Source organism: Anthonomus grandis, chromosome 17 (genome assembly GCF_022605725.1).
Source record: "Anthonomus grandis grandis chromosome 17, icAntGran1.3, whole genome shotgun sequence".
Taxonomy (NCBI): Eukaryota; Metazoa; Arthropoda; class Insecta; order Coleoptera; family Curculionidae; genus Anthonomus; species Anthonomus grandis.
In genome coordinates, this window is record NC_065562.1 from 11,601,755 (window position 1) to 11,624,656 (window position 22,902).

Genomic DNA, 22,902 nt, shown 5'->3' on the forward strand with positions numbered 1-22,902 from the left:
TGTATGGATAATGTAATTCAAATGATTTATACGAGGATTTATAAACTTATTATATTTATTATTATTCATTATACTTAGTAATTAAAATGTTTATAAAAAAACTCAAAAATCACTGTTTGAATCTTCGTAATTGGAGTCCAAACTTGGATTTATAATAATGGGGTTAACATAAGGTAAAATACCATACTCATTCTCTTTTTCAATAACACTCCGAACACAATTTCTCCATATGTCTGTTTTAATAATTTCTTCTACAACTGCCCTTATAGTTTCTATAAATTATAATACGATTATATAATACGAAAGTATCGTTATTTGGAGATTGATTATATTTTCTGATTCGGTCCTTTAAAGTAGCCCAAATCATCTCTATGTGATTAAAAATACAGTAGTACGGCGGTAGACGTAATACGGTGTGGCTATTTGCCTCGCAGAGTTTATCGATAACGTATTCTTTTTTTTAAATGTTAATTTTTTATGGATTCTAATAAAATTTTCTTTGTGGCTTTTTGTGGAATGCTCATATTTTTGCTTTCTATAAATTTAAGAATTTCATCCTTTTTTGTGGAATTATTTGGGATTTTTTGATGTAAACGCGAATGGTACGACGCGTTGTCCATCATAATCACCGAGTTTTTAGGTAAATTGAGAATCAATTGCTCAGCAAACCATTTTTCAAATAGATTGGCTGCCATGTTTTCATGGTAATCAGCCGACGAATCCTTTATATTTTTGGCCGACAACAACAACGCATTGGGGATGAAGCCGTTATCACCACCTGCGTGTAAAATTATAACACGTTTACCGCGAGAAATTGGTCCACTTAGTGAGCAGGTTTTAGTTTCGTTCACCCAACCATACTTAACGACATCATGAGTATCATACCAAGTTTCATCTAGTTAAACTATGTTCCTGTTTAATTGACGGTATTCCTTAATTTTTTCTAAATATTCCTGTCGCCATGTTACAATTTGAGGAGATTCCATATTAACCATTATCTAACTTTTTATATTTAAATCCACATTCTACTAATACACAACGTAATGTAGCAAGACTTTTATATTTCTAGTCGGGATAATCCGTTAGTAGCTTTCTTTGAATGTCTTCTAATGATGGAACTTTTTTTTTAATATAAAATTGATAAATAGATCGACGAGCAACATTTTTGTCACTATCATCAATTTCTCTATGATTCTAAGTTTTTTTTGAATTTTTTTTCATTTTACAGAATGATCAATGACATGTCCTGCTTTTATCACACTGTAAACGGTGGTACGAGTCAGCGTAATTGGTAATTATGAGGGTTAATGTATATCTAGTACTTAAAAACAACTGAAAATATTTAATCAATTGAAGATAAAAATAATTAAAAAGATCGGAATGTTATTTAGGTGAATGTTAATAATTAATAAAATGTGAAAGTTATGTTTTAGTTTAAAAAATATTTAAGTATGTCGGCTCAATGGTCTAGGGGTATGATTCTCGCTTTGGGTGCGAGAGGTCCCGGGTTCAAATCCTGGTTGAGCCCAATTTTTTATAATAATAATTATTATACTAATTGTATTTTTTTAAGTATTTCAAGACAGAGATAGAGTAACGTAGATTCAAAGATTATAGTGGTGCATGCAGTTATAAGTTATACACTCAAGCCTTTGACGCTCAGACCATAGTTGAATTTAAAAATCACTGCAATTTCCAAAGAGTTGCTAATGATTAGTGCCACCTTTGTGGTTATTAGTAGCTTATCAAAATAGAAAAAATAAAAAATAATAAAAAAAAGATACGCGATGGTGGTTGACTCGTTTATTTAATAGAAAAACTCTACAAATGAAGTTTGATTTACTAGATGTGGCTTTAGAGTCTATAACAGGATAATTCCAAAACTTTGCATTTATGTTAACAGCAGACTTGACGTCATTTTGGTGATATAAGCGCCGAAATAAAAAAAATAGTTCCCAAATTATGCTTACTTTTGATCAAAAAGATGCGGTAGTCCTTAAATGTAAAGTATTGAAACGAAACCAAATCTTTATTTGTATTAAATAGTTATCGAAGAAAATTTTAAAGGTTTATAAATAAAAAGTTTTTAGAAAATTTTGTATTGTATATTCAGGTGTATAGTTTTAGCATTTAGCGAACTACCAAGGTTCTGTAGTTTTGATATATTATTAGAACTATTTACATGAATCGAAAGATGACTGTAACTGCTGATTCCAACCTCTGTTCGCCTGACCATTTAAATTTAAAGGCGCAGGGTTCCGTTTCGATCAGTATTTTTTTTTGTTTGCATGTTTAATATTATATAAAATTGCATTAACCGCTAAGCATTTTATGAATAAAAACAGCTTGTTATACAGGGTGTTTCAGAACTTTGGTATCAAACTTCTAGTGGTTATTTAGTGGAACAGTAGAAAATATTTTAGTTTAGAGACCCATGTCCGGAAAAGTACTACGGCACTACAGACGCGTTAAAATTTAGAAAAACGATTAATTGCCTAAATAGTATTTAATGCATTTAGTTTTTGCCTTTTGTACATGATATAATTACAACAATTGTTCAAAATGCCAATGTCAATGTTAAAAAAATTTACAGGTGACGATTCTGAACGATTTACCGGCGCTTGTGAGTTGTTATCTTTAAAGACAATCACAGAAATTATTTTATGTAGCAGCATTCCATATCGTTTTAGTCGTGCTGCCTTATTTACGAAGTTTGCAAAACATTAACAAAAATTAATTGTTGCTAGTGGAAAACTTTACCAATTAAGAATTTGGCGGACATGCAGTTCCTGTCTATATCTATTATCATATTAACATTATCCCGAACGACAGCATCCGGGCTATAAAAAGCTTATTGCTGTTCTCCGAGACAGGCTTTAAAATCAACATGCATGATACTAATGTTGCTCAAACCATAATCGCTTTCGTCTGGCGGGTGCCACACGAGCAACAACTTTATCCTAAATATTTCCTTAAAGTTCAAGGATTGGCTGCAGTCGATTATCATCCTAAAGTTCATTTTTGTCAATGACTTCCTCATCATATCGCTGCCCAACCAATTTTTTTACGCTGTTTTTTATGGACCGATAAAGCCTCTTTCACAAGCCGTATTTGTAAAAGTAGAAAAAGAAAGAAAAGAAAATCCCCATGCAATTTTTAGTACACGGAACACATCAGTAACAATGTTTGTCAACGCATGGACAGGCATTCTTGATAATTATTTAAATAAACCATACCTTCTATCAAAATGGTTACTAGGACCTATTTACCGCGATTTTTTGGAGGAAATTCTGTCAAAACATCTTGAAATTGTTCCAATAAACATTCGACGCCAAATGTGGTTTTAGCATGATGGAGTGTCTGCTCACTTTGCTGTACAAGTACGTGAGAATTTGGCTCAGCGGTTTGAGCACTGTTGGATTGCCAGAGATAGAGCAGTTTCTTGGTCTCCTAGGTCACCCGATTTAACGTCGCTAGATTTTTCCTGTGGGAACATGTAAAGTCTTTGGTCTACGAAACTCTAGTAAAAATAGAACAATACTTAATAAGATGAATTATAGCAGCGTTTGGAATTATTCAAAAGAAATATCAAATTTTTAGTCAAGTCCGCCGAAATCATGTGAGACGTTTAAATCGATGTATTCAGATTAGAGGAAGACATTTTGAACAATTACTGTGATGATATCATGGAGAAAAGGCCAAAATTAAATGCACTAAATCCTATTTAGACAATTTATCGTCTTTCTCAATTTTACCGCGTCTTAGGGCCGTAGTGCCGTAGTGACACTTCTCCGAACATACTTAAAATTTTGCTACTGTTGCACCGAATAATCCCTAGAAGTTTGATCCCATAGTTTTGAAATATCCTGTAAATTGTTTATAACTGCGTCTCCCTTATTTGTAGAATAATCGCAGATTTGATTACCAGACAATAATATTTACCATAATATAAGTCATTCTATAAAGTTAATGATTTAACTAAGTCAACATACCTTTAATTTCTTTGTCAGTTACGAGACTTGATTTAAAACAAAAAATAGGTTAAATAAAGAATATAAATACGACATAATATTTAAAAATAGCGAAACATCATTAAGTATCATGTTATTATTAATTTATTATGAAATTGAGTTTAAGAGTCACCCCAAACAACAAATCACCTATTAAGTGTTGAAAAAAATCACTTAACCGCCATTTAGTTCGATGTAGCTAAGCAATTTTTTCCAAAAAACTACATTTAACTTACTTAAGAATTCATCCCTGGCTTTTGAAACATATTGAAGCGATGTTCTTACATAGCTGTGTAGTATTAGACTCTGATGATGATGAGATCGAAATGTATAACACTGACAAAAGATTGGCAATTTCATTTGTGGAGAAGAGTCTTTCTGCCCTTTCCAACCCGCTATACTATTATTTTAATTATCAGTATAGTTATTATAAAAAAATTGGGCTCAACCGGGATTTGAACCCGGGACCTCTCGCACCCAAAGCGAGAATCATACCCCTAGACCATTGAGCCGACATACTTAAACATTTCATTAATTAAAATGTAACTTTCGCATTGCATCAGTTATTAACGTTCACCTGAATAACATTCCGATGATTTTTATTATCACTATCTGAGATTGAATAAATATTTTTAAGTATGTATGTAGTACGTACATTAACTCTATTCATAATATTATTATAAGAACATCGCTTCAATATAGTTCAAAAATTTTTTCTGGAAAAAATTGTTTGACTACATCGAACTTAATGGCGGTTAAGTGATTTTTTTCAACACTTAATAAGTGATTTGTTGTTTGGGGTGACTCCTAAACTCAATTACATAATAAATTAATAATAACATGATGCCCAATAATATTGATTATGCTATTTTTAAATATTATGTCTTCATAAGTTCCTATATTCTTTATGTTACCCATTTTTTGTTTCAAATCAAGGCTCGTATCTGACAAAGAAATTAAACGTATGTTGACTTTAAGCAAGTTATTAAATTATGTAGCAAATTATGAACTTTATAGAGTGACTTATCAGTAAGGGAGGCGCAGTTGTAAATAATATACAAGCTGTTTTTATTCATAATATGTTAGCGGTTTATGCAATTTTATATAATATTAAACATACAAAACTAACAAAAATACTGTTCGAAACGGAACCCTGCGCCTTTAAATTTAAATGGTCAGGCCAACACTGGTTGGAATCAGTAGTTACAGTCATCTTTCGATTCATGTAAATATTTCTAATAACATATCAAATCTACATAATTTTGGTAGCTCGCTAAATGCTAAAACTATACACCCGAATATACAATACAAAATTTTCTATTAACTTTTTATTTTTAAACATTTAAAATTTTCTTGGATAACTATTTAATACGAATAAAGATTTTTTTTCATTTCAATAAATTACATTTAGGGACTACCGCAAGTTTTTGATTAAAACTAAGCATAACTCGGGAACAATTTTTTTTATTTCGGCGCTTATATCACCAAAAAGGCGTCAAGTCTGGTGTTGATATGAATGCAAAGTTTTGGAATTATCCGGTTATAGATTCTAAATCCACATCTAGTAAATCAAACTTCATTTTTAGAGTTTTTCTATTAAATAAACGAGTCAACCACCATCGTGTACCTTTTTTTGTTTTTTTTCTTTTGATAAGCTGCTAATAACCACAAAGATGGCAATAATCATTAGCACACTTTGGAAGTTGTAGTGATTTTTAAACTCAACTGTGGTCTGTGCGTCAAAGGCTTAAGTACACAGGCTTAAGTGCATAACTTCCAACCGCATGCATCACTATAATCTTTGGTTCTGCGTTAGTTACACTGTCTTGAAATACTTAAAAAAATACATTTAGTATTATAATTATTATTATAAAAAATTGGGCTCAACCGGGATTTGAACCCGGGACCTCTCGCACCCAAAGCGAGAATCATACCCCTAGACCATTGAGCCGACATACTTAAATATTTTTTTAATTAAAACATAACTTTCACATTACATTAATTATTAACATTCACCTGAATAATATTCCGATCGTTTTAATTAATTTTATCTTCAATTGATTAAATATTTTCAGTTGATTTTAAGTAGTGGATAATATACAGTAACCCTCATATTATAATACGAATGTCGCTACGATGTTGACCAAAAAGGATTTTTTATTAACTGAATTAATTGTAGTTTCTTGAAAAAAAAATGCTTAATTACATTGAACTAAATGACAGTCAAGTGGTTCTTCTGCAAATCCAACAGTTGATTTGATGTTTGGAGTGGTCTTTAAATTGAATTATATATTAAATGTAAACATGTCACTCAATGATGATATTTCGCCATTTTTTAACACTAAAACTTCTTACGTTCCTTTATTTATTATTGCACCTAATTTTTGTTTTATATGACGTCTTGTAACTGACAAAAAATTTCAATTATGTTGTGCAATTTTATATGATCATGATCATAGAACACTAAACATGCAAACGTAAAAGAACAATAATTAAAACAGAACTCCGCCTTGTAAAAATTGAATGGTTAAACAGCAGTCTGAGGCAACAGTAGTCACAGCTTAGTGAAAAAAATCTTAAGGATAATCTTAAAACCTATGCGGGTTTATTACTATTCTACATATTATACACAAAAACTGTAATGACTATTTAAGAATCATTCTGCTTAAGTAATAAATATTTTTTAATTTAGCTTTAAACTTGATTGCGTCAAAATTCAAAAGTGTGAGTTATATGAGAAACTACGTTGAAATAGGGCATTCTGATAGTGAAGCATTATTAACTTGTTTACTGCCCTAATATTTACGTTATATAAAAACTACGAAACAATAATCTTTTCCTAATTGTCATAGGAGACATTGGATTACTAATATTTTTTTACAAGAACAGTACCTAATTAAAGCTCATCTACTTAAAGCCAGTTTATTTCCTTATGAAAAGGTGAAACGTAATCATATTTTCCTTTACCAATATAAACCACAAACAAGTATTTTGCAATCTTTGAATTCTTTGCTTAGAATGATTATATCAAAGTATATAGATTTCAACTGTCAACAATTTGTTAGACTGTGATTATATAAACAAAACCCATACAAAACATTAAAACAATTAAAATGACTTACAAATTACGTTTAAGGATTGATCTAAAATAAATCAATTACTTTATAATAATCGTAACATAAATAATTTTTGATTATTTAATATGTTCCCATATTCCTTGCAGTATAAATAAATCTAAGTTTTAAAACATTTATGTGGATTTAATTACTATTTTTCATATATTCTACTTCACTAAAATTTATAAAATTTATAAGACTAGTCTACATGAACTAGGCAAGTTTAGAATTAAACTATGCATCTTGGATATATGACTTATAATTTTCAAATCTTTAAGAATGCACTTTTTAGCATCCTGGAAGTTTTAGGAATCAAACCAGAAATATAAGTAACTATATAACCTTACAATACTTTATTTTTCTTCTATATTTTAAAAAAGTTGGGCTCAACCGGGATTTGAACCCGGGACCTCTCGCACCCAAAGCGAGAATCATACCCCTAGACCATTGAGCCGACATATTAAAACATTTCATTCAATAAAACATAACTTTCACACTGTATTTGTTAATAATATTTACCTGAATAACATTCCGATCATTTTTATTATTATTATCTGAGATCGATTAAATACTTTTTGTTATTTTTAAATACGTATGTAGGTACATTAACCCTATTCATATAATAATAGGAACGTCGCTTCAATGTATACTAAAAGTTAGGAAAAAATTCTTAAATAAATTAAATGTAGTTTTAAAAAATTGCAAACCAATTATTCTAGTTGTCTATTTATTTTAAAACTGACACATCAACTGTTGCCGGAATACATATGCAAAGAGCTGAGAGTTCTCTCAGATGTTGTACATACTTATTATACAAGAAATCGTGTAACAATATTTACCGGTTTAAAGGGCTACTGAGAGGCTATACTATTATTTTGTATAAGAAGTTATTTTGTTAGTATTTTGTTTAATTATAATTATTTATAAGTTTTCTTAATCGACTTGCTCCACAATAAGGTTGTGACCTGACCCTTTGACAAGCTATTTATGATAACCTGAGGCTGAGATTGGCAATAGAATACCGGGACGGTTCCTTATGTTTCCATGGAAATTAACCTAGATTCCCTATTCAATACGAGGCACGAACTGACCATATTATGCCTCCTCAGTAGTACCATCAATTGTTGATATTTCGTAAATTAAAAGGAACGAAACTTTTAACAAATTTATTGTAGCAAATTTTTTTTGCTATATAAATATACATTATTATTATTATTATTAAACGTGACACACAATGATGATATTTATGCATTTTTAAACATTATCCATTATTCAATACTTTATCGAATATTTCACCCATTTTAGGCGAATTCTCGTAACTGAAAAAAAAATTAAAATTAGATTGGAGCAGCTCACTTATTAACATTATCAAGTGATTTGTATTACTATAGATATTATTGTCTAGTAATCGCAGTTCAAATGAAGTACACAAGCTGTTTTCATTCATAAAGTGTCCAGCGACGTGTGCAATTTTAAAACGAACTTTTTAAAACTGCAAAAACTAAATATATAAACGTGAAATTTAACACTCATTTCTTTGTAATTTTTTGATTCTTTCGCTATTTGACTATAGCGACGTAGTATTAGGGGATTCATTACTATCGTGTATTGAAAAATGATTAGAATAATACAAAACAGCGGCATGAGGTTCTCATTCGATATACCATTTAGGGAGCACATCACACTGCATTTAAACAGAGAAAATATTTTAAATATGGAAAACCGCCGTTAATATCATATGAATAATTTTATTTCCCGTATAATTGCTAAAAATAGGCCAGCTTATTCAACAAACATTTTTGAACAAGGATCTCATAGATATCATAAAGACAGATAGACAACTTAATTCGTCAGGATCATATATCATGTTTCCAGTGCTCTTTGCCTTTGTTGCACCACAAATGTGAAATTAACTACCTGCGGTAAATAGGACGAAAACTAAAATTAGGTTCTTAAGACATACCAGGCTTAACTACTGACAAAGCAAATGAGTTGATTGATTCAAAATTGCAAATTAATATAATGAGAAAAAAGCTTTAAAGCGATTCTGTTTTCGAGTTTTTGACTTTTTAGCTTTTTATTTTTGAATGATTAATTAATGAAAAAACTAATCAAAAAAGTTTTAGTCGCTGCCAGTGTTTTTTATTCAATTGTTTCTATTGCCATTTAAATATGTTAAGTTATAAGTGTTGTTAATGTTTTGTAATAGTTTTATTAATGTTTTGTCTTTAAATTTTATAGGCTAGTATTTTAGAGTAAGTTTATTTTAAATCGGGGTGTTTTTTTTTTCACATGATTTTAAATAACCAATGTAGTCGGTTCTATAATCGCGGAGCAATCCTTTTTACTTTTATCGGATAACAATATTTTTAATGAATTATTCTTTATGTAATTGTATGTAAGGGAAAAAAGTTATTTTACTTTATAAATATCTTTGACAACCTTGGCCATGAAAATGTAATTGTTGCATAAAGTGGGCTAGAAGGTAAATTTGCTTCAGTGTTATTTTCTGACTCATAAAAGGCGGTAATAAAATCATTATGCAGTGGTAATAATAATCAGGAAGTAATATACAAAAGCTCTATAGAACCTCCTTGTGAGCTAGTTCAGTTTCTTAAAGCTTCTAATAAACAGCACAAGGAGGAGAAAAAAAATGTGTGTTTTTGTTCTCGTTTTCATTTGGAAAACCCATATGGTCAGAATGAACTTCTTTAACATGGTAGGTGTAACTATTATATTAAGTGAGCTAGAAGACCCATTTCGTTAAGTGATATTCTATGACTTATGAAAGGCTTTTGATATTGTCACTTATGAAGCGGCAAAATCAATCATATCAGTATTTTAATGATACACTAGACTACAAAAATCCATGTAGAAATTTTACATAGTGAGTCGGGAGGAATGCACCAAACTCCATGTGAGTGTTATACACGAAGTTTAATTGCTTTAAATCATTTACTGCTTCTTATCACCAATGCTATAGGTACCGATTGGTTGGTCCGTTTTCTTGTACTGCCATGTGTAAGTGAGTGTCATGAGTGAGTTTGTTTAATTGAAGTCGTATAAAATGCCACATAGTTACTTAAATTAAAAATATGCCAATTTCCACAGCGGAGAAATATAGACGAAAATATATTTATCAGAGTTTTTAACAGACTTTGCAAGACCGAAACTCTGGCCAGTACTAGCATAGCATCTGAACGAGCCACTCAGCAAGGTTTAGAAAAAGTGGAAAGCGTTCTGAATTTGATAGTAGATTACGAAACGACTAGCTTACGAAGAATTACCACTCATTAAGGCATTCTACAGAAAAGAGTATCAACACGATCCACGAGCGTGGCCTATATCCAAGCCATATACACCGTGTAAAGCACCAACAACAATAATATCGTTAGCCTTATGTATTTTTGCAGTTTAATAAATAATAATTGTCCTTGAATCGCGCACATTTTTTATCGATAAAGCAACATTCACCCGTGATGGTATCGGTAATGGTATCGGCAGAACTCTCATGTACGGTCAGACGAAAATCCACATGCAACAGTCGAAACTAATTTTCAGCACAATTGTTAGGTGAAACTGTGGTATGGTATGGTTGATAATTATTTAATGTCCCCACACGTTTTAAAAAATCGTCTCACAGAAGAGGACTACTTATTTTTTTTTACGAATTGAGTTAAAGGCATTATTACAGAAAGTTTCTCTAAGCAATACAATGTAAATGTATTGTCAGCATGAAGTAGTTCCCGCACATTTTGCTCATCAGGTCGAGGAATGACGAAGAGTTTGGAGAACTGTAGGTTGGTCTCGGTGGTCCTATTAGTTGACCTTAAAGATCTCCAAACCTTATACCAGTGGACTATTGTTTATGGGGCTGGTTGAAAAATGAGATGTACAAAGTGACAATCGGGAAGCCCTAATTCGACACATTATAAATGCGGCAGTGTTTGTCACAGAAAGACGTGAATCACTTAGAAAAGCAACAAGGGCCCTTTGCAGACAAAGTTAAATGTGCTTAGAGGTTATTGGCGGTATTTTTGAAAATTTGTTTAAACAGCTGTATTTAATAAAAATATGTCAATATAGCAAATTTTATTTGTTTGTATTTATGCTATAATTTAATAGCAAATGAAAATCACATAAGAATATATAGGTTTTTTAAAATATTTTTACAATATTCACTTGGAGTTTCGTGCGTTCCTCTCAACTCACCCTGTCTAAGTACGTCTATTAAACGGCGTTTAAGTAAAATGTGTATTGTTGTGGAAAACTTATAACGAGTTACTTATTTTGTTCTTCTTTTTTTTAATACCTGATTGTATGAGATTTTATTTTCCTGAATAAATAACTCAATAAACGGCGTCAACAGCTCGGATACTCAAGTTATTTGTCGCATGGTATACTTCATTGGAAGGTAGTCTCTGAACTCATGAGATCTCATTTTAAAAAAGGAAAGTTTGCAAAAATAGGTTTTAAAATTATTTTTGGAGATAAAATATATCCAATGAATATTTTTATTTTTTTAAATAAAACTTTGGAAACTAAATTGAAATCTGCGCCATGTACACTGTCTTGAAATACGTAAAAATTGAAAAATTAACTAAAGAATTTGTCAAAATATCAACGAAATATAGTATATCCAAGAAAAACTAATAAAACTTATGGCCAAATAAGTTTTAAATACTATTATAATAAAAAGTTGGGCTCAACCGGGATTTGAACCCGGGACCTCTCGCACCCAAAGCGAGAATCATACCCCTAGACCATTGAGCCGACGTGCTTAAAAATTTCTATTAATTAAAACAAAACTTTCGCATTGTATCAATTACTAACACTGTTGTTAATTACCTGAATAACATTCCGATCGTTTTGATTATCACTATTTGAGATAAGTTGAATATTTTTAATTATTTTGAAGTACGTATGTACGTAGTAGGTACCCTATTCACAATATAATAAGAACGTTGCTTCAGTGTTGGCCAGAAGTTAAAAATAAATTATAACATTAATATATTTTGTGAAAATAATGTATAAATTATAAATATATTCTAATAATTTATAATCTTATTTTTGCTAATATGTATTTTTTTTAAATTACTTGATCACATCGATCTAAATGGCGTTTAAGAGATTTATTTCAAAACCCAATGGGTGATTTGGTGCTTGACACATAATGATGATATTTCCTCATTATTAAATATTACGTTTTTATACGTTCCTTTCTCCATTATTAATTTTCTATTAATTTCTTGGTTCAAATGAAGTCTCGTAATTGACAAACACAATAGAATTAAGTTAGATCAGCTAAGTTATTAACGTTATGAAGCAACTTATATTAGATCTTATTGTCTGACCATCAAACCTCCACTTCAGGGTCATAAGTCATAATAAGGAATACGCAGTTGTAAATAATATACATCAGGCTATTTTTAATAATAAAATGCCAAGGGACGTGTGCAATTTTATATGATCATGAATACAGAACACTTAATATATAAACCTTAAGAAAAACTATTGGAAATGCACACTCCCGCCATGAAAATTAAGTTGTCAAACGGGCAGGGTTTGGACAGTAGTCACAGTCAATTTTTAAGTCATAAATATATTTCTAATAAAATGTTACCTCTATAGAACTTTGTTGCTTGAATAAACTATATAAACTATACATCAAAATATACAACACATGCTTTTCCTTTTTCATTTACAAATACCTATTTAAAATTTTCCTTTGTACCCATTTATTACGACCAAAGATTTGGTTTTGTTTTTATACTTTACCTTTATGCACAACCTGAAATTTTCGATTAAAGTTAAGTATACTTCGGATACTATTTATGAGATATATTATCCTTAAACGTTAACAAGATAGTGAAGAGTTACATAGGAATCAGCTATTGCCAGGAATCTTAACGTTATAAATAAGCGATTTTAGCAAGTATGGGCTTTCTTAACACTGTATCACAATGACACTGTTTTTCATTATTTCGGGGAATATATCACGTACAAGGCATTCAAGGTCCTCTCCTGACATATGTATAATTTTTTAAAATTTTCCGGTATTAAGCTCTAAAGCCAAATCTAGTAAATCAAACCTCAAATTAAGCGGCGGTAATAACTCAAGTCATTTATCGTATGGTATATTTGGTTGGAGGGTAGTCTCTGGACTCATGAAAACTCATTTAAAAAAAATAGAGTTTGCAAAACTGGTTCTTAAAAATTATTTATGGAAATAAAATATATGAGATAAATAAATTAAATTAATGAACCTTTTTTTTCAAGAGAAAACTTTGGATTCATGGCAGTTACACTGTCCTCACATACTTGAAATTTTAAGAATTTGTCAAAATATCGACGATTTATACCATATTCAACAACATCTAATAAAAATTATAGCTGAAGAAGTTTGAAATGCTATTAGTATTATTATTAATGTAAAAAAGTTGGGCTCAACCGGGATTTGAACCCGGGACCTCTCGCACCCAAAGCGAGAATCATACCCCTAGACCATTGAGCCGACATACTTAAATATTTTACTCATTAAAACAAAACTTTCACGTTGTATTTATTATTAACATTCACCTGATTAACATTCCGATCATTTTGATTATCATTGTTTGAGATTAATTAAATATTTTTAGTTATTTTTAAGTGCATATTTATTAGGGACATTAACTCTATTCATAATATAATAAGAACGTCGCTACAGCGTTGACCCAAGGTCAGGGATTAATTCTTAACTGAATTAAATGTAGTTTTTTTGGAAAAATTGACCACATGTGCCGTTTAAACACACGTGCAGCTGATTTATGTTAGGTTAGTTTTTTAATTAGATTTTTCTGTGATAATATTCAAAATTATAAGTATTGTATTGTATATTGTATATATATATATATATATATATATATATATATTAATTTAATACTAAATTATTTTTCTTTATTTCTTAATTATTGAAATTTATTAAGCATAGGATCTAATAATATGAGCATATTTACATAGGGGTTAAGCTTTAAATAATATAGTAATTGGTTTAGTCTCCTATTTTTGCAATTAATACATTTACTTGCTTTGAAAATTGTATTGAATATTTTGCAAAAAGTATACAGTATTATTATTTTTATTTTTTAGTTAGTATTATTATTATTATTATTATTTTTTTTTTTTTTAAATCCTATATATAATCTTAAACTTAGTTTTCTAAATCTAAAACTAAGTTATCTGCATTTCTAATGAATTTTGATAATTCGACATGTGGATAATTGGGTGAACTTCTGCATTAACTTATATATGCTTTCCTTAAGGTCGAGCAGTTTTATGATTTCAAACTGGCTCTTTGGTATTACTCTTGTTGTTGACACAATAATTGGGATTGTTCGCACTTCTCTTATTTCTTATTGTTTTTATATCTGGTGTTCTAGATCCTTGTGCTAAACAATCTTTTCATTATGTTTTGCTCCTAGGTTGTTATTAATAGCTAAAGGTTGTCTTTCTAGAAAGTTTATTAATTAGTGTTAGGTCAGTCAACTGGTTCTGTCTTATAGTTATAATATTGTACCTTGGGTGCTGATAAGAGGCTTAATTTTTCTGCGAGCTCTTCATGTAGTATCTTTGCAACTAGATCATGCCTTTCTTTACATTACGTTGTTGTAAAAGTGTGACATCCATCAGTGTCATGCTAAATAGACTCCGTTGTCTCACATCTAAGTTTCTGAATTCATACCTTTTTAAGCGCCCTGAAAAAATAAATAACTTCTGTTTAAGGGTGTCTAGACATTGTTCTGGGCTACAGTTTTCTGGATTCTGCTATGTATGTTATTGGGTTTGACGCATTATTTTTTCTACTTTTTCTTGTACTTTTCTGGTTCTGATACCTCCGATGTATTCCTTTGGATAGCCAATGTCTTCCCTATTATCTTTAATCTTTTTTAGTAGTCTCCTTTCCCATTGCGGTGTCGGGCTTTTATAACGAGTAATACTCTGCTAGTTATTCAATATTTTTAATCCCAAGGTTTTAGTAACAGTGGTAGCCACACAGTAGATGAAGCTGTTCAACTATCGTAACTGTAAGAATATAATCAAGTATAATTTTAAGTTATGACCCTTAAGTTATTACCCTTCTTAACTCTGTTCTTAGCAAGCACTGAAGTTTAGCAAGCACTTCATCATTGTGTTCACTGTTCTGGGTTTCTTTATTTATAATCACTTCTAGTAATGGTGCCTGGTCTGGTGTGTCTATTTTTCAATCCGCTTCTGTTCTCTCTTGGTTAGCATTTTCTGCAAATAATCCCTTACTTCGTCTAAGGCTTGTTCGGGTTTCTGGGATCAAGTTGTTTCTAAGAATGACGCGGTATTGATCAGCGACTCTCTGCTCAGTCATTTGCTTACTATCTGTAGAATTCGACATGTAGCTGTTGTCTGTAGCCAATCGTCTGTTGCCCCAGATTTGTTATCTTAAATAAAATGCGTATTATAGATATAGCGTTCATGGCTGCTGTTCAATTAAAGCGCTGTCTCGATAATTCTACTTAAGTGAAAGAAAAAAAAACTTAGCTGAGTTTCCTGTGCAACCTCTTCAGCAGGTTGGGTCCTGCTTGGTCTTTGAACCTGTGCAACTTGGGTTTGTAGTGGAACTGTTTTTTTTAACCCGCCATCTGCACACAAGATACCTTGCTGCTTTGATAACGATTGGGTTGACACCAATGTGCTCATTCCACATTCGTTGCATTTCGATTAGTAGATCTTTGTATTGTTGATTTTTTTCTCTACTTCTTTTTGTGTGATATTTTAGTCTGATAGGACAACGACGTCGATTATAAGACATTATTTTGCTTTCTTATTTTTTTGTACCAGAATGGGCTTAATGGCTCTTTATTCTTTGTCTGTATATATTTTCTCATCTTATATAATCTGGACTGTTCACTACTGGATTTTACAACTAGTTTGTGTTCTCACCACTTATCTTTCAGTTTGATTTATGTAATGGTTACGAATATTTTAATGTATGTAGTTGCTTTTCTACTTTGTTATGTCGGTCGGATAAAGTATTCAGTTAAAGTCTAGTTCAGAGATCTATTAGAATCTTTAATGTGCCGCGAATAGTCCATGTGCCGGTATTGCTTTTATTTTTACATGGTATGCATGTTTAAATCGCAAAATTTTATGTGGAAAGAGTCATAAAGTAATATTATAAGCGATATTTAATCATTCCATTAAATAAATAACTGTTTAATTTTTTTTTTATGTATACATTTGATTCGTAAAATTTGACTACAGACGCCCACATACTATTTTGTTAGACGTCTGACCTCAGTCCCAGCCACTCAAACGTAAAAAGTTGCACAGGTCCGGCATTTAAATCTATTTGAATTTAAAATTTCATTATTCGGGATTTCTGGGCTTAGTTTTATAAAGTTAGAAATTCGGGATAGTTGATAGCAAGAAAATCAGTTTAATCAAAAATATTAATTTAATAAGTTTAGTTTTTAGCGCCATCAGTGAATTACGGCATTAAAGATTTACTTTTTGACACAAAAGGGTAAAATATTTTGGTTTGTCTTAAAATTTTATATATTTCCTTTTTTTGGGTGTTGACATTTATTTTTATTTGGTAGTTATTACTAACGGGGATTTTGGCTGCCATATGCAGTGTCCTTTATTATTGTTCTTTTTTAAATTTATACATATTATGGTATATTATTATAATAACTTACTCATGAAAACCCCATCTCTATATTTAGTATGAACATCTTTTGATAAAAAGTAATTATGTAGTCAGAAAAATGAAAGTATATTTTTTAAAATAAACTTTTACATTAAAAACCATCTATTTGTCTGTGGTTTCAGTAACTATTAAGGGAGACCCATCCTTAAAGATCTTTTTAAAAACACGACGAAAGTTATTCAAAAACAGCCCAAAAATGTATCTAGGTACGGCCCCGTAATCCTCAAAATCAGTGGGATAGAGAGAGATACACAATCACTTGCACAGCCTAAAGTAGGAATCGCCAGAACGCAGATGTTTTATCTTTGTTTAGTAGACTGGCTAAAAACAGGTGAGAAGTCTGTGAGTGCTGAGAGTGTTTAAAATGTTTTGTAAGATGCTTGGATTTTAGTCCGCGGTCAATTTTTTAATATTATTTTTTTTCTAACAATTGACATTTTCAAAAGAAAAATAAAAAATAGTTTAAAACATGGGGTTCTACGTATATTTAAAATGATATCAGAGATAAATTATATAAAATTTAGGCATTTAAACATGTATATTATGCAATAATAAATATGACATAGGCACACGGACTATTTAGTGCGGCATGTGCGACACATCAAATATTCTAATAGATTTCTGAATTGGATTTTATTCGGCTTCTGCGTTAGTAATTGATTTTACGAGCCACATCCATGTCTGACTTTGATTGACCATTTCTTTGTGTGCCTTCTTTGCTATTTTTTCATTTTCTTACTAGCTTTTTTTATTATTCCTTCCTTCCTCTTTATTTTTATGTTTTTGGTTTTATTTGTTTCAGGTTTATTTGCTTTTAAGTCCTTAATAGGAGTTGATGTTTGTTTTTGGCTTTGTCGGTAAACCATTCAGTTTGAGGAACTTTGAGTTGTCAAAATGTCCACGAAATATAGCATATGGAATATTAACTAATAAAACATATTGCTAAAGAAGTTTTAAATACCATTATTTTTATTATTATTATTATTGTTTTTATTTTAAAAAAGTTGGGCTCAACCGGGATTTGAACCCGGGACCTCTCGCACCCAAAGCGAGAATCATACCCCTAGACCATTGAGCCGACATACTTAAACATTTTATTAATTAAAACAACACTTTGTCTCTCTTATAAACAATATCTTGAATGACATTTAGATCGTTTTCATTATTATTATCTGAGATTGATTAAATATTTTAAGTTATTTTTAAGTACGTATATAGTAGGTACATAAACTCTATTAATAATAATATAATAAAAACATCGAAACATAGCTAGAATGTGATCTAAAAGTCAGGTATAAATTCTTAAAAAAATTAAAGTAGCTTTTGGAAAAAAAAAATGCGTGACAACATCGAATTAAATATTTTAAGCATCTGTCAGGAAAAGCTTTTCATTTGTATATATTGGCTTAAAAAATTATTAGAATCGCTCAAAATGTATTGTGTACCTATAGTATTTTGTACTACTAATTTCTAGTTTTTTTTCCAATATTAAATATCAATATGGCTTGTTCTCATGTCCACTGTAGTAGATAGATCTCTTTCATCACTCACCATTGGCATCGGTCTACTTCTTTTTATTAGTAACAAGATTTGTCATTGCTTCAATTTTTGACATGTTTTTTTTTCAACTCTACTTCTTATGTAGCATTTTTCTCCAAATATTAATACTAATAGTTTATTATATTTGACATAATTTTCAATTAGATTTTAATTTTCCTGCAATTTTTAAGGCAAGCACCACTATTCCATCACCTTTGGCTAAAGTCGACTGCTAATATACTCATAATTCTTATACAACTGACAGTAAGATCTCTCCTTGATGTTCATTAATTTGTCCCTGATTGTCGGTAATGCATCCCTGTTCATTTTTTGGTTTGTAAATGTTCTTTCTTCAAATAGACATATTCTGTCTATAAGCACCTTCAAAACTTTATTTCCTTCTATTACTCTTGATATTTTTTTATGTTGTATTATCTTATTATATCCCTTTGAATCTTCCTCTTAATTTCCCTATTTAAAATTTGTAGTTCACTTACGTAACAATTTTGTTTTATTGAATAAATTATTTATAATATTGAATATATAGTTGTTTAGAAATTTGGAAAGAAAAATTAAGATCGAATTATTTGAGCAGCATCCAGTAAAGATGCTATAATACCTTAATCCTTATGTGTTTTTGCATATTAGTACCACTAGGTCATAGGAAAAAAGTATCCTTGCTCCATCTAGTGCTTCTTACATGCATTTAGGTAGTTAAAAATTTACTATAGTTAAAAAAAATTCTTTACTTTATATATACATAAAATACAATTCTTAGCTTATATATTTTCTTATTCATATACAGCTTTTATTCACCAAAATAGTCTCAACATTTTCTTGTTCACTGGCTTGAATAAATAAAAACCCGTAGTTCATTTACACTGCCAAAGTAAATTTCAGTACAAGAGAAACAGACGAAAGTAAATAGTAAAAGTATAAAATATTTTCTTAAACTCGGAAAAAGTTAGCTTTAGATTTACTTACGACTTAACCGCATAAGGTTAAATGGCCAAAGAACAAAGAAATTTATTAGCGCTATTTTAAAAAAGTCTTTTGTCTGGAAATAAATAAAATAAAAGCGTGGAAAGTGGAAATTCGCTATTTTGAGTGGTAAGAAGCGGCAAAGGGTGTATAAGAGAGTTTTAAATTGTGTTTGGTTTAACGTATTTTTACAACTTCTAAATAATTGGGTTTAGTCGGCTTTGAAACTTTACGACTTTGTTGTTGAGTTTAGTATGCTTTAAGAAATTACTAAACTTAAATAATATTACCAAAAAAGCAACATTAAGAAAAAATGGATTATTTTACACGCTTGCTACATGAAGCACCACATAAACATTGTTAAACTTTAAATGGGAATAATATTAGGTAAGTAAATTATTAATTTAATGGTTTTACCTCTAAAATTATAATATAATGAACATAATGTAATTTAGTAATTAGCCGGCACAACTCGAAACATAACAACTTAATAAATGAAACCAATCAGAATCATCAAACGGAGGTAAATAACCAAAATACCCGTAATAGTATGGATCGTTTAACCCAAAAAGGATTTTTGTTTATGACATGTTCTAAAATCGATTTTCAATAGGGAGTAATTTGCCGTTATATTGCAGTTCAAACGCTGGCCTGCGTTTCGTGTTCGATTATTTGAATATGGGGAATCCGGTCGGGAGCACTGGACTTCGAAGTAGGCATCACATTGGTTTGTTTTCTAAAGGATCTTTTTTAGGTCAGTTTTTATGTAATGTCTCTGTCACAAGTTTATTTTTGCATTTACAGCTTATTTTTTTTTTAATTTAGGTAAAACAGCCATTTTTATATTTTAATTTAACTAAAATATTTACTAATAATCAAGAAAAAAAATGTTTTGCAAAAAAATGTTTTGCCAATAGGTAGAGAGCTCGATTTTAACATAGCCGTTACATAAAGTCACTTACATAAACAAAAACTGTCATATTTAATAATAAATTTAGGTATAATTAAAACATGCTTAGCAGCACTTTATATTAAAAAAATATAAAATAGATTTTTGTTGCAAAGTGACGTTAAAATTCTACGTTCAAATGTTTCAAAGTGACGTTAAAATTTTACGTTCAAATGTTTCCAAATCCAACAAATCAACTAAAGTCTATCATATTTCTTTATCACAAAAAAATTGCAATACTGCCCTAATAAAATTTTATTAAGTTTAGGTAATAGTTAGGAGTTATAGAGTAAAAAAAACGTACTTACCTCAGGTTGCAATATTCTAATTTCTATATGAGAAACTCACTTTTATCTTTAATCTTTTTACAACTAACTAATTCAATGAGCAGATCCGTAAGTCAAAGGTCAAATAAAATGCATGATTTTAATGGAGATGATACTCATGTAAATATGTATTAATTTTAAATAGGAAAAACCCCTTTCAGTTAAATTTATTTTATACTTTTTACACTTGACTAAGAGGAGATGAATTTATATAAATTTTTTGGAAACTTTATGTTAAAAACGGTATATAAATAGGCCATTTTCTCCTACTTTTTAATAATTAGAAATTAGTTTTAAAATAAGGTCTATAATACTAATCTTTATGAACCGATTATTGATCGGTTATTGACGGATGGTCATCATCGGTCGACTGCTGCTGAAATTCATGATCTCTAGGTCGTCATTTTTATTATTTATCTGTCGTGGTTTAATCGTATTTTGTTATGTGACCTGCCCAATTTCAGTTGGTATCCGATCTTCTTACGATGGCATCAATAACTGCAATTTTTCATTTCATCTTTGTATTCAGAACCCTATCTCTCAGAGAGAGACCCAACAAAGCTCTTTCCATACTTCTCTGCGTCGCTATCATTTTAATTGCTGTTTGCTTTATTAGAGTTACTATTTTGCCTCTTTATATTACCACAGACAGAACACACTGGTTATAGACCCTTCTCTGTTAACATATGGAAATATTAAATGTTAAGCTATAGCTCAGTTTCCAAAAGTAAGTCTTATTTTTCTGCCAATTTCACAAGTTTCATTGTTTCTCCCCAAGTTTCGTGGCCAAGGTAATTAAAGAACCATACTTTCAAACCATTGAATATTAAATTTTCACTGCCCAACTTTTTGGATTCTAGTTTCAGTTCTTTAAGTATCTCGTTTACTTTATAGAATTTGTGTGCAATCAATATCAGGTCATTAGCCCCTGGCAAAAACAAGTCAGCTTCTTGCCATTTAAATAAATACCAAAGCTTTAAATCTTAGTATACTTAACCATAAACTTTAAAAGATGAGTAAATTGAAAAAGTTTATCTCACCTTGCGCTATTCTTAAGTCAGTCTACCCATCTAATGACAGAATTCGTTTTCTTGTAATCAATAAGTTTGCTATAACGATTGTTGATTCTGCATTTTGCAAAGGTTTGGAGTATACTTCGATGGACTATAGTGTATCGAAAAATGTTTTATAGTCCACGAAACGAGCACCAAATGCTTATTGTACTCTGTGCGTTTTTTAGCAAGAATTTTTACTGTATGGAAGTGATGATTGGTATCATAGCTCTTACGAAATCTGACCTATTCGTTAGATTGCTAGGGATAAAATTTTTTTATTAGCCTAAAGGTAATGCTTTTCATGAAGAGTCTATAAATCTGCGAATGTAAGCCAACTGGCCTATAGTTTTACACTTGGACTATATCGTTCTTATGCAGCAATAATATGATAACCTTATCCTAGGCAAGCATTGTATAGATTTCACAGTATTTTTAGTACAGCTGTACCTCTCATTTGGATATTTTCAATGTTAACTACGTCATCTCCTGGTGATTTGTTTTTGCTGTTGTTCATTTTGTGTAGTGTGATATCTAGGTTCCAATACTATCGCTTGGATCCCACATGGAATCCTTTTGCAAGTTTTACAATTTCCTGTTTATTTGTCGTAGTTATTCTAGTCTTACTATTTGTAATCTTGCATATTTGGGTTTTGTCTTCGGATAACTTTTTCCTCAGTAGTTTCATTCCCTTTTTCTTTTTTTCCACTTGGTTATTTCTTTAGTGTAATGAAGCCTTACATTCCTTTGAATTGCTTTTGATATTTCATTGTTAATCTCTCTCTGAGCTGTGTGGCATTACCTGTGTGTTTTTCTTCTAAATTTCTTCAATTTGCATTTATTTTACGCTTCCTTTATTGTTGGTATTACTTGCCTATTGGTCTTCTCGATATCTATGTTATCATCGGTTGTCATTGCTCCTGTAAGGCATCAATATAGCAGTTTTGCATATAAACTTGCACTTTGTGCTGTCAATGTAGTCCTACATACTATTTTCCTTACTAGTTTCGATTCTACTTTTCTTATACGTATATACAATTAACCGATACATTAATTTATATAAAATGCATAACTTTAATGAATACGACAATAAGATAGATTTTCTTATATATACAATAAACCGATACATCAATTAATATAAAATGCATAACTTTAAGGAATAGGCCAATAAATTTATTAAAAAGTTATTAATATTTTATAACAAATTG

The 22,902-nt window shown here is 30.4% G+C and overlaps 7 non-coding genes across 7 annotated transcripts; 1 reads left to right on the forward strand and 6 right to left on the reverse strand.

The window, feature by feature from the left end:
* The first annotated feature begins 1,456 nt into the window (after positions 1 to 1,456).
* Positions 1,457 to 1,528, forward strand: Trnap-ugg (transfer RNA proline (anticodon UGG)). Its single transcript has one exon. It is a non-coding gene; the product is annotated as a tRNA-Pro (tRNA).
* A 2,922-nt stretch (positions 1,529 to 4,450) lies between these two features.
* Positions 4,451 to 4,522, reverse strand: Trnap-ugg (transfer RNA proline (anticodon UGG)). Its single transcript has one exon. It is a non-coding gene; the product is annotated as a tRNA-Pro (tRNA).
* Positions 4,523 to 5,889: 1,367 nt separating this feature from the next.
* Positions 5,890 to 5,961, reverse strand: Trnap-ugg (transfer RNA proline (anticodon UGG)). Its single transcript has one exon. It is a non-coding gene; the product is annotated as a tRNA-Pro (tRNA).
* Positions 5,962 to 7,508: 1,547 nt separating this feature from the next.
* On the reverse strand, positions 7,509 to 7,580 carry Trnap-ugg (transfer RNA proline (anticodon UGG)). The gene has a single exon. It is a non-coding gene; the product is annotated as a tRNA-Pro (tRNA).
* Positions 7,581 to 11,827: 4,247 nt separating this feature from the next.
* Positions 11,828 to 11,899, reverse strand: Trnap-ugg (transfer RNA proline (anticodon UGG)). Its single transcript has one exon. It is a non-coding gene; the product is annotated as a tRNA-Pro (tRNA).
* A 1,669-nt stretch (positions 11,900 to 13,568) lies between these two features.
* Trnap-ugg (transfer RNA proline (anticodon UGG)) lies at positions 13,569 to 13,640 on the reverse strand. Its single transcript has one exon. It is a non-coding gene; the product is annotated as a tRNA-Pro (tRNA).
* A 4,213-nt stretch (positions 13,641 to 17,853) lies between these two features.
* Positions 17,854 to 17,925, reverse strand: Trnap-ugg (transfer RNA proline (anticodon UGG)). Its single transcript has one exon. It is a non-coding gene; the product is annotated as a tRNA-Pro (tRNA).
* Positions 17,926 to 22,902: the final 4,977 nt, after the last annotated feature.